The sequence below is a fragment of the Malaclemys terrapin genome, chromosome 18 (assembly GCF_027887155.1).
Source record: "Malaclemys terrapin pileata isolate rMalTer1 chromosome 18, rMalTer1.hap1, whole genome shotgun sequence".
NCBI lineage: Eukaryota > Metazoa > Chordata > Testudines > Emydidae > Malaclemys > Malaclemys terrapin.
In genome coordinates this window covers 23,928,026-23,940,247 of record NC_071522.1, presented here as the reverse complement: position 1 = coordinate 23,940,247, position 12,222 = coordinate 23,928,026, and positions in this window count along the sequence as shown.

Below are 12,222 nucleotides of genomic sequence, written 5' to 3'. Positions count from 1 at the left end.
TTGTAACTCACTTCTTCCCCTCTCCCAATGCTGCAGAAGCGGAGCCATGGAGCAGCTGGGGATCCAGCATGGGAGCTGAGAACCCACGGGACTCTGGGAGCTGTAGTTCCTTGGCTAACTCCCTGCCTATAGAGCCAGCCCTGGAGCAGGGAAAGAACTACATTTCCCAGCATTCCCTTGGCCGCTAGCCCCAGGAAAGGGAGGGGGAGGGAGTAGGGAAGCTGAGACCCCATGCGCTTGCCGTGGATGGGGAGCTGGCTGCTAGAAGGGGGTGGCACTGTGAATGGGGAACAAGTATGCCCAAGGAGTAGAAGGCTTTGGCCCAGATATCACCCTCAGAAGACTTCCCCAGACTGGATTAGGGATGCTGGTGTGACCTCCCCTTGCAGCCTCCAAAGAAGGAATTAGGTGGACTAAATGGACAGTGCCCCTCTCTATCTGAAGCCTAGCAGGGGAGGTACGTGGATCCCACTAGAGTTTAAAATGAAAAGTAGGGGAGGGGAGTCTCTGCTAGAGGGCTTGGGCAGCTTTAGATACAGTACCAGGCAGGTAGGAGGAATCATAGAATCATAGAATATCAGAGTTGGAAGGGACCTCAAGAGGTCATCTAGTCCAACCCCCTGCCCAAAGCAGGACCAATTCCCAGCTAAATCATCCCAGCCAGGGCTTTGTCAAGCCGGGCCTTAAAAACCTCCAAGGAAGGAGACTCCACCACCTCCCTAGGTAACGCATTCCAGTGTTTCACCACCCTCCTAGTGAAATAGTTTTTTCCTGATATCCAACCTGAACCTCCCCCACTGCAACTTGAGACCATTGCTCCTTGTTCTGTCATCTGCCACCACTGAGAACAGCCGAGCTCCATCCTCTTTGGAACCCCCCTTCAGGTAGTTGAAGGCTGCTATCAAATCCCCCCTCATTCTTCTCTTCTGGAGACTAAACAATCCCAGTTCTCTCAGCCTCTCCTCATAAGTCATGTGCTCCAGACCCCTAATCATTTTTGTTGCCCTCCGCTGGACTCTTCCCAATTTTTCCACATCCTTCTTGTAGTGAGGAGCCCAAAACTGGACACAGTATTCCAGATGAGGCCTCACCAATGTCGAATAAAGGGGAACGATCACGTTCCTCGATCTGCTGGCAATGCCCCTACTTATACAGCCCAAAATGCCGTTAGCCTTCTTGGCAACAAGAGCACACTGTTGACTCGTATCCAGCTTCTCGTCCACTGTGACCCCTAGGTCCTTTTCAGCAGAACTGCTACCTAGCCATTCGGTCCCTAGTCTGTAGCAGTGCATGGGATTCTTCCGTCCTAAGTGCAGGACTCTGCACTTGTCCTTGTTGAACCTCATCAGGTTTTTTTCTGCCCAATCCTCTAATTTGTCTAGGTCCCTCTTGTCACGGAGTATTGGGGGACTCAGGGCCCTGCACCCCCGGCTTCCTGCGATTCACCATGACTCTCAGCCAGCCAGTAAAGCAGAAGGTTTATTTGGATGACAGGAATACAGTCCAAGACAGGTCTTGCAGGCACAGACAACAGGGCCCCCCTCAGTTAGGTCCAGCTTGGGGTCCCAGGGCATGCCAGCCCACCCCCCTTTGGGGGGGTCAGAGCCATCTCTGCCTCCCAGACATCTCTCCAGCCTCCTTCCAGCCTGCTTCCAGCACTCCCCTTTTGCGACCCCTCCCACAGCCTTTGTTCAGTTTCCCGGGCCCCGGAGTCACCTGACCTCCAACCCCCTCCTGGGTTCTCATGTTACAAGCTCAGGTATGTTCCCTTGGGCAGACTCCCATCCCCCGATGCAGACCATCCTAGTCACACTCCCCTGTCAGCATTCCCACACCCCAGCAAGAACAGTCCCAGTTCGTCACACCTCTGTATCCGATCCCTACCCTCTAGTGTATCTAGGAGCTAACCCCTGCCCCGCAAGCAGAGATTAGGGGGGTGCTGCATTCATACCAATAGCTGTTTTCCAACTGGTCTAGGCTCACTAACCGAGCTGTCCACTGGGTGGAGACGGGCGGGAGACAGCCCTCCCATCAGGTGTTCCCCATTCAGAGTAATGGGGGACACAGCCCAGGCCCTGGAGGGAGAGGTCGGAGACATGCTGGCTTTAGGAGTGTTCCAACCATTCACCAGCCTCAGGGGCCTCTCCCGTGGTGCTGGTCACCAGGAAAGATGGGTTGATCCAATTCTGTGGGGCCTATCAGAAGCTCAATGCCATCACCATGTCTGGTGCCTGCCCATGCCTAGGCCTGACAAGATCCTAGACAAGCTGGGGGGACTCATTACCCCGTGACCAGAGATCTCACCAATGGCTACTGGCAGGTGCCTTTGGATCCAGATGCCAGGTTGAAACCTGCTTTTGTCATCCCTTCGGGGCTGTACAAGTCTCTGGTCCTACCTTTCGGCCTCAAGGAGGCACCTGTCACCTGCCAGCGCCAGGTGGATCAGTTACTGAGGAGGATGGAGAACTTTACCCTAGCAGACACTGATGATATTTGTGTCGTTAGCCAGACCTGGGAGGACCATGTGTCCCAGTGAAGAGGGTGCTGAGTCGCCTCCAGGATGCAGGGCTGGCTGTAAAAGCTGGGACATGCAAGGTGGGGATGGCAGAGGTGTCATACCTGGGCCACAAGGTGGGGAGCGGCTGCCTAAAGCCAGTGTCAGCCAAGGTGGAGGCGATCACAGATTGGACTGCTCCCCAGACTAAGAAACAGGCCCAGGCCTTTATTGGGATGGCAGGAAACTACTGGAGGTTTGTGCCACACTTTAGCTCTGTGTCAGCTCCCATCACGGAGCAATGCGAGAAGGGGAAGCCAGACAAGCTGGTCTGGACTGGGCCGTGCCAGAGGGCTCTCTGCACACTGAAGGAGGATCTGGTCAAGGGCCCAGTGCTGGGAAACCCAGACTTTGACAAGCCCTTTATGGTGTTCACCGACACCCCAGACACGGGGCTCGGCACAGTGCCAAGGCAGGCCAATGTAAAGGGGGAGAAACACCACATCATGTACCCGAGCAGGAAGCTGCTGCCCCGGGAGCAGGGCTATGCGGCCATCGAGAAGCAGTGCCTGACCATGGAGTGGGCTCTTAAAAGGCTGCAGCTGGATCTATGTGGGCGGCGCATCACTGTGTACACTGACCACTCGCCCTGCCCTGGCTGCACCAGGTAAGAGGGGCCAATGCCAAGCTCCTGAGGTGGAGTCTGTCCTTCCAAGATTATGACATGGAGGTGGTCCATGCAAATGTTATAGCTGATGCTTTGTCTCGGAGAGGGAGGCCTGAACTTCCCCAGGTCACTGGCTAAAGTGACCCCGCTCTGTTCGGTCTCGAAGGGGGGAGAGATGTGACGAAGTGGGGATTTCCCCTTGTTATTTTGTATGCGAGCCTATGTGAGTCTTACTGTTTTGCATGAATGCTGTGGGTGCCTCAGTTTCCCTGTGTATTGAGCCAATGTCTAGGTGGTGGGAATACGGGTGCATGACTTTAGTGGGGGCTGATCCAGCTGCCTGCACGGATGCTATGGCCGTCCCTTCATAACCTGAGACCCAGGAGGGAGATGCGACTCTGGCCCGGGAAGCAAGACAAAGATCAGAGGAGGAGCAATGGGCAGGGAAGGGGATAGGCAGCTGGAAGCACGTCAGTCTCGGCTGGCTTGGGGTGCTGAGGGACGGCTTTCTGGGCTAAGAAGTTCTGTTCTACGGTGTGTTCCTGTCGACTAATAAACCTTCTGCTTTACTGGCTGGCTGAGAGTCATGTCTGACTACGGAGTTGGGATGCAGGGTCCTCTGGCTTCCCCAGGAGCCCCGCCTGTGCAGACTCACTGTGGAAAGCACATGGTGTGGAAGGGGATGCTGAATGCTCCAAGGTCAGACCCAGGAAGGTGGAAGCTGTGTGAGCTTCTTGCCCTGGAGACAGTCTGCTCAGAGAGAGGAGGCTCCCCAAGAGTTCTGTCTGGCTTCATATAGACTAGTTGCAGAGCATCACCTTGGTGACTCCATGACAACATGGAGCTGGGTGGGGCGAGTGTGTTCGTGACACAGAGCTGGGTGGGGCAAGCATTTTGGTGACACAAGGCAGGGTGGGGTGAATGTTTTGGTGACACGGGACAGGTGGGGTGATCGTTTTGGTGACACTGGGCTGGTTGGGGTGAATGTTTTGGTGATAAGGGGCAGGTGTGGCGAGCGTAATGGTGGCACGGGGCACGTGGGACGATCATTTTGGTGACAGATCTGGTGGGGCAAGCGTTTTGGTGACACAGGGCAGGGTGGGGTGAGCGTTTTGGTGACACAAGGCAGGGTGAGGTGAGCTTTTTGGTGACACAGGGCAGATGGGTCATGCATTATGGTGACACAGGGCAGGGTCGGGTGAGCGGTTTGGTGATATGGTGTAGGTGTGTCGAGTCTTTTGGTGACATGGGGCTGGGTGCAGTGAGCATTTTGGTGACACGGGGCAGGTGGGGCGAGTGATTTGGTGATGCAGAGCTGGTGGGGCAAGCGTTTTGGTGACACAGGGCAGAGTGGGGTGAGCATTTTGGTGACACGGGGCATGTTCAGCAAACATGCTGCTGACACAGGGCAGGCTGGGGAGAATGTTTTGGTGACACGGGACAGGTGGGGTGATCGTTTTGGTGACACTGGGCTGGTTGGGGAGAATGTTTTGGTGACAAGGGGCAGGGTGGGGAGAGTGTTTTGGTGCCCCAGGGCTGGGTAGGGTGAGCATTTTGGTGAGACAGGGCAGGTGAGGCAAGCGTATTCATGACACGTGGCACATGGAATGACCATTTTAGTGACACAGAGCTAGTGAGGCGAGTGTTTTGGTGACACGGGGCAGGGTGGAGTGAGCATTTAGGTGGCATGGGCAGGGTGGGGCAAATGTTTTGGTGACACGGGGCTGGGTCGGGCGAATGTGTTTGTGACACGGGGCAGGTGGGGTGACTGTTTTTGTTACACGGGACTGGGCGGGGCAAGCGTTTTGGTGAGACGGAGCAAGTGGGGTGTGATGTTCCCCTCTGGTGTTATCTGGACCGGCAATCTGCTAGGCCACTCCAATCCTTGACTCTGGGAGCCAGCCTTACCCTGCTCTGCTGTGAGACTCCCCACTCCTGGGCTGTTCACACACAGCCTCTGTCATGTAAGCTGCTCCCAGCTACTTGCAAGAGAATGACTCTAGCCAATATCTCTGGTCCCAGAAACAACCCTAGGAACCTCCGTCTTGCAGTGTCCAGTGTGGAAGCAGAGAAAGAACTGACAGGAAGGGGATTGCAATGCATGACAGTTCATTAGCAAGAGTCAGGCTAACTGTAACCCTAATAATGCGAGATTTGTAGAAGCGAGGAATGTGTGAGGCGAGTGGGAAAGAACTGTGTGAGAAGTTGTTGCGACCTTGTGTAGATAATGTGTAGATAATATGGAATGTAGACTAAGAGTCTACATTGGTGAGCAAAACAAGATATCAGAATGACCTATGTATAAACAAAATGCAGCTGTTGCTCATTATTGTCTGTAACCAAAGGTATAAATGCTTGCTGTAATTGTTTACCTGTTGAGAGACCTGTTTAGCTCTCTCCCTCTATGCAATTGATAGAGAGAAAATAAAGTATCTGACTTGCTGTACCCAAACAAAAAGTGAGAACTCTGTTATTCTCCGACACTAGTTATGCTCGCTGGACGCTGCATGCTTATATAAGTTCATCAATTTAACAAAGAAATTGATGTGTACCAGGCCTGTTATCCCAAGGGGAGCCTCTGACATGCTTCAAACCAAATGCACTGCTTCATGTAGAATAAACTAACAGATTTATTAGCTATAAAGATAGATCGTAAGTGATTAAAAGTCAAAGCACAAGAAATCAGATTTGGTCAATTGAAATAAAAGCAAAACGCATTCTAAGCTGATCTTAACACTTTCAATGTCCTTATGAACTTAGATGCTTCTCACCACAGGCTGGCTGGTTGCCCTTCAGCCAGGCTCTCCCCTTTGATCAGTGCTTCAGTCGCTTGGTGGTGATGTCTGTAGATGGAGGTGGAAGAGAGAGAGAGCGCATGGCAAATGTCTCTCCCTTTTATCATGTTCTTTCTTCCCTCTTGGCTTTGCCCCCCCCCCATTCAGAGTCAGGTGAGCATTACCTCATCGCAGTCCCAAACTGCCCAAAGGAAGGGGGTGACTCCCTCGAGGTACAGAGCGTCACATGGGGTAAACATTTTGGTGAGACGAGTCAGGGTGTGGCGAGCGTTTTGGTGACACGGGGCAGAGTGGGGTGAGCATTTTGGTGTCACGGGGCATGTTCAGCAAACATGCTGCTGACACGGGGCAGGCTGGGGAGAATGTTTTGGTGTCACGGGGGAGGGTGGGGCGAGCGTTTTTCTGACAAAGGGAAGGGTGGGGCAAATGTTTTTGTGACACTGGGCAGGTGGGGCAATCATTTTGGTGACACAGGGCTGGGTGGGGGCGAGTGTTTTGGTGACACAGGGCTGGGTGGGGGCGAGTGTTTTGGTGACATGGGACTGGGTGGGGTGAGTGTTTTGGTGACACAGGGCAGGTGGGGCAGTGTTTTGGTGACACGGGGCTGGGTGGGGGTGAGTGTTTTGGTGACATGGGGCTGGGTGGGGGCGAGTGTTTTGGTGACACAGGGCTGGGTGGGGTGAGTGTTTTGGTGACACAGATCTGGGTGGGGGCAAGTGTTTTGGTGACATGGGGCTGGATGGGGTGAGTGTTTTGGTGACACAGGGCAGGTGGGGCAGTGTTTTGGTGACACGGGGCTGGGTGGGGGTGAGTATTTTGGTGACACAGGGCAGGTGGGGCAGTGTTTTGGTGACACGGGGCTGGGTGGGGGCGAGTGTTTTGGTGACATGGGACTGGATAGGGTGAGTGTTTTGGTGACATGGGGCTGGGTGGGGGCGAGTGTTTTGGTGACACGGGGCTGGGTGGGGGTGAGTGTTTTGGTGACATGGGACTGGATGGGGTGAGTGTTTTGGTGACACAGGGCAGGTGGGGCAGTGTTTTGGTGACACGGGGCTGGATGGGGGCAAGTGTTTTGGTGACACAGGGCTGGATGGGGGTGAGTGTTTTGGTGACACGGGGCTGGGTGGGGACGAGTGTTTTGGTGACACGGGGCTGGGTGGGGCAAGTGTTTTGGTGACAGGGGGCTGGGTGGGGCGAGTGCTTTGGTGACATGGGACTGGGTGGGGTGAGTGCTTTGGTGACACGGGGCTGGGTGGGGGCTAGTGCTTTGGTGACACGGGGCTGGGTGAGGTGAGTGTTTTGGTGACACGGGGCAGGTGGGGCAGCGTTTTGGTGACACGGGGCAGGTGGGGAGAACACACTGCCGACACGCGGCCACGTTGGTGGTGCTGCTCTCTGGTCGGTGACTTTTCACCTTTCCTAACATGCTGGTGCCCCGTGCCAGCTCCCCAGGAAAGCTTAGGTAGGGGCAGAGGAGCACATGGACCCTGGCTCTGTGTCCTCCATCCTGGCCATGACTGGGGTGGAGTGGGGGGGACATAGACCCCAGTTCTGTGCCCTCCTGCCTGGGTCTCTCAGTACAGACTGGCCGGGGTGGTGTGGCGGGGGTTAGACCTCACGCAGGGCTGGTTCTGAGGTGCCGGCGGTAGCTGGGCCAGCCTGGAGTGGCGTGGAGCGGAGATGTTTGTACAGCTGTGAGCAGCTGGGCCGAGTGCGCCAGCTCCGGGAACACGATGTTTAGAAAAGCACCAGCAGATCTGAGAATTGATCTGCAAATGTTGAGTCTCTCCGAGCAGGCGGCCCAGCTGCAGCTGACAGGGCGAAGTGCAGGAATGTCAGCTGGAACAGAGCCAGGGCTGGCCGGCGACGGAGCTAGCCGACAGAGGGAGCTGGCCAGCATGCTCCCAGCCTGTTTATCTTGTAAGAGGAGCATGGGCTTAAATTAACTGTGGACACAATGTTACAAGTGTGAAACAGGCCATTAAAGTCACGGTTTAAGGCCCAGCCACAAAGCTGCCTCCAACAGGGTGCAGTGCCAAGAAGGGGAAGTTTCCCCAGCACAAGCAAAGCTGGACTCTGAAGAGTGACTCAGCACCACTGCCTGGGGGCTGGATCCTGAGTGGGAATCCAGTGCTGGGGGTGGGGGGGGGCTGGATCCTGAGTGGGAATCTAATGCCAAGAGTGGGGGAGATGGATCCTGAATGTAAATCCAGTGCCTGGGGTCTGGATCCTGAGTGGGAATTCACTGCCTGGGGTTTGGATCCTAAGTGTGAATCCAGTGCTTCGGGGGCCATCCTGAGTCTGAATCCAGTGTCTGGGGGGGTACATCCTGAGTGTGAATCCAGTGCTGGTGGGGAGCTGGATCCTGAGTGTAAATCTAATGCCAGGCAGGGGGAGATGGATTCTGAGTGTGAATCCAGTGCCGGGGCAGCGGGGGGGGCTGGATCCTGAGTATGAATCCAGTGCTGGGGAGGAGGGGGGAGGTACATCCTGAGTGTGAATCCAGTGCCGGGGGGGAGGAGGGGCCTGAATCCTGAGTGTGAATCCAGTGCCGGGGGGGCGGGGCCTGAATCCTGAGTGTGAATCCAGTGCCGGGGGGGCGGGGCCTGAATCCTGAGTGTGAATCCAGTGCTGGTGCGGAGCTGGATCCTGAGTGTGAATCTAATGCCGGGCGGGGGGAGATGGATCCTGAGTGTGAATCCAGTGCCTGGGGGCTGGATTCTGAGTGTGAATCACCACTAGTGCTGGGGACAGGGTTAGCTCCAGCTACACTCAGCACTGGGCGTGTAAGCCGAGCACTAGTGCTTTGTGCACACACAGGTGTGACCCAGGCTTGCAGCTCTCGTACCCACTCACAGTTTTGGTGGAGTTTGGACTCAAAGGGCTGCCGGCAGCAGATGGACAAGACCCGGGGAATTCCATTTCCAGCTGAGTCAGAGTCTGGGTCCGACACCATAAGCAACAAGTCCAGTCCCCTCAGGCCCCTGGCCCTCTTCCTCCACCCCGTGCCCACCAATGCTATTGTTGAAGCCCTAGGCACGGCTTAGGGCTACTTTCTCCCTCCTCTGGTGTTTCTCAGAGGCTATCTCGGAGTTCTTCCTCTTCTGTGGACACCATAACAGTGCACTGTCTCTCTGGAGACTAGGCCCTGCTGCAGAATCTTTCCAGAGATTCCAGTGGATCAGCCCAGGCACAGAGATGATGCTGGTGGGATTTGGTTTCCCAGGCCAAGGGAAGCCCAGAGCCAGCAATTGGGGAACAGAAATGCTCATATATTCATAGATTTTAAGACCAGAAGGGACCATTGGAAACAGCTATTCTGACCTGTATAGCACAGGCCATAGAACTTCCCTGAGTTAACTCCTGTTTGAACTAGAGTAGATCTTCTGAAAAACATCCCATCTTGATTTTAAAATTGCCAGGAATAGAGAATCCACCATGACCCTTGGTAAGTTGTTCCAATGGCTAGTTACTCTCTCTATTCAATCATAGAATCATAGAATATCCGGGTTGGAAGGGACCTCAGGAGGTCATCTAGTCCAACCCCCTGCTCAAAGCAGGACCAATCCCCAACTAAATCATCCCAGCCAGGGCTTTATCGAGCCTGACCTTAAAAACCTCTAAGGAAGAAGATTCCACCACCTCCCTAGGTAACCCATTCCAGTGCTTCACTACCCTCCTAGTTAAAAAGTGTTTCCTAATATCCAACCTAAACCTCCCCCACTGCAACTTGAGACCATTACTCCTTGTTCTTTCATCTGGTACCACTGAGAACAGTCTAGATCCATCCTCTTTGGAACCCCCCTTCAGGTAGTTGAAAGCAGCTATCAAATCCTCCCTCATTCTTCTCTTCTGCAGACTAAACAATCCCAGTTCCCTCAGCCTCTCCTCATAAGTCATGTGCTCCAGCCCCCTAATCATTTTTGTTGCCCTCCGCTGGACTCTTTCCAATTTGTCCACATCCTTCTTGTAGTGTGGGGCCCAAAACTGGACACAGTACTCCAGATGAGACCTCACCAATGTCGAATAGAGGAGAATGATCACATCCCTCAATCTGCTGACAATGCCCCTACTGTGGGAGACCATATCAAAAGCTTTGCTAAAGTGAAGGAATAACACATCCACTGCTTTCCCCTCATCCACAGAGCCAGTTATCTTGCCATAGAAGACAATTAGGTTAGTCAGGCATGACTTGCCCTTGGTGAATCCATGCTGACTGTTCCTGATCACTTTTCTCTCCTCTAAGTGCTTCAGAATTGATTCCTTGAGGACCCGCTCCATGATTTTTCCAGGGACTGAGGTGAGGCTGACTGGCCTGTAGTTCCCCGGATCCTCCTTCTTCCCTTTTTAAAAGATGGGCACTACATTAGCCTTTTTCCAGTCATCTGGGACCTCCCCCGATCGCCAGGAGTTTTCAAAGATAATGGCCAATGGCTCTGCAGTCATATCCGCCAACTCCTTTAGCACCCTCAGATACAGTGCATCTGGCCCCATGGACTTGTGCTCGTCCAGCTTTTCTAAATAGTCCTGAACCACTTCTTTCTCCACAGAGGGCTGGTCACCTTCTCCCCATATTGTGCTGCCCAGTGCAGCAATCTGGGAGCTGACCTTGTTCGTGAAGACAGAGGCAAAAAAAGCATTGAGTACATTAGTTTTTTCCACATCCTCGGTCACTAGGTTGCCTCCCTCATTCAGTAAGGGGCCCATATTTTCCTTGACTTTCTTCTCATTGCTAACATACCTGAAGAAACCTTTCTTGTTACTCTTAACATCTCTTGCTAGCTGCAACTCCAAGTATGATTTGGCCTTCCTGATTTCACTCCTGCACGCCTGAGCAATATTTTTATACTCCTCCCTGGTCATTTGTCCAATCTTCCACTTCTTATAAGCCTCTTTTTTGCGTTTAAGATCAGCAAAGATTTCACTGTTAAGCCAAGCTGGTCGCCTGCCATATTTACTATTCTTTCTACACATCGGGATGGTTTGTTCCTGCAACCGCAATAAGGATTCTTTAAAATACAGCCAGCTCTCCTGGACTCCTTTCCCCCTCATGTTATTCTCCCAGGGGATCCTGCCCATCAGTTCCCTGAGGGAGTCAAATTCTGCTTTTCTGAAGTCCAGGGTCCGTATTCTGCTGCTCTCCTTTCTTTACAATTCTCTGCTTTCCTTTTCATTACAAATGCATGCCTAATTTCTAGTCTGGATTTGTCTAGCTCCAACTTCCAGCCATTGGATTGTGTTACACTTTTCTCTGATAGGTTGAAGAGCCCGTTATTAAATATTAGCTCGCCCTATAGGTACTCATAGACTGTGATCAATTCACCTCTTAACCTTTTCTTTGTTAAGCAAAATAGGTTGAACTCCTTGAATCTATTGCTATCAGGCAGGTTTTCTAATCCTTTAATCATTCTCGTGGCTCTTCTTTGAACCCTGGTAGCGCGACGTAGCGGTCGGAGTCTATATAACCCCCCTTACAGGCTGGATAGCACAGCCTAGCGGCCAGAGTCCATACAAACCCCCTTATGAGCGGGGTAGCACGGCCTAGTGGCCAGAGTCCATACAAACCCCCTTACAAGCGGGGTAGCACGATCTAGCGGCCAGAGTCCATATAAACCCCCTTATGAGCGGGGTAGCCTGGCCCAGTGGCCAGAGTCCATATAAACCTCCTTACAAGCGGGGTAGCGTGGCCTAGCGGCCAGAGTCCATATAAACCCCCTTACGAGTGGGGTAGCCTGGCCCAGCGGCCAGAGTCCATATAAACCTCCTTACAAGCGGGGTAGCGTGGCCTAGCGGCCAGAGTCCATATAAGATCCCTCACGGTGAGGGGGTAGGGGGGCTCGGGCCCGCCCTCTCCACTGAGCCCCAACCCAGGGCCCTGTTAGTGGCAAGTTCTCCTTGCCCCTCGCTCAGCAGGGATCCGCCCGCAACACGCCGAGTGTCAATGCAGCACTAACGCTGTTTGTCTCTAGAGTTCCCCTGGGTCACTTCCTACCGTGCATACCAGTTCATCTGTGTCAGGGGGTCCTCCGGTTGGTTCCTCCTCTGGGACATCCTCCGTCGGGATCTCAGGTAGTGCCTCGGCTTGACTAACTCACGGATCCTGGCTCGCAGGCCCTCCTTCAGCAGGAGCTAGCGGCGTACGTCCTCCTCCGGCAGTCAGCCCCAACTGAGCTGATCTGCGGGCTTTTATATCTGTTCTCAAGTTGGAGCATGCCCAGCAGAGCTTCCGGGGCATGGCTTCCTCTGCTAGGAAGGAAGGGTTAACC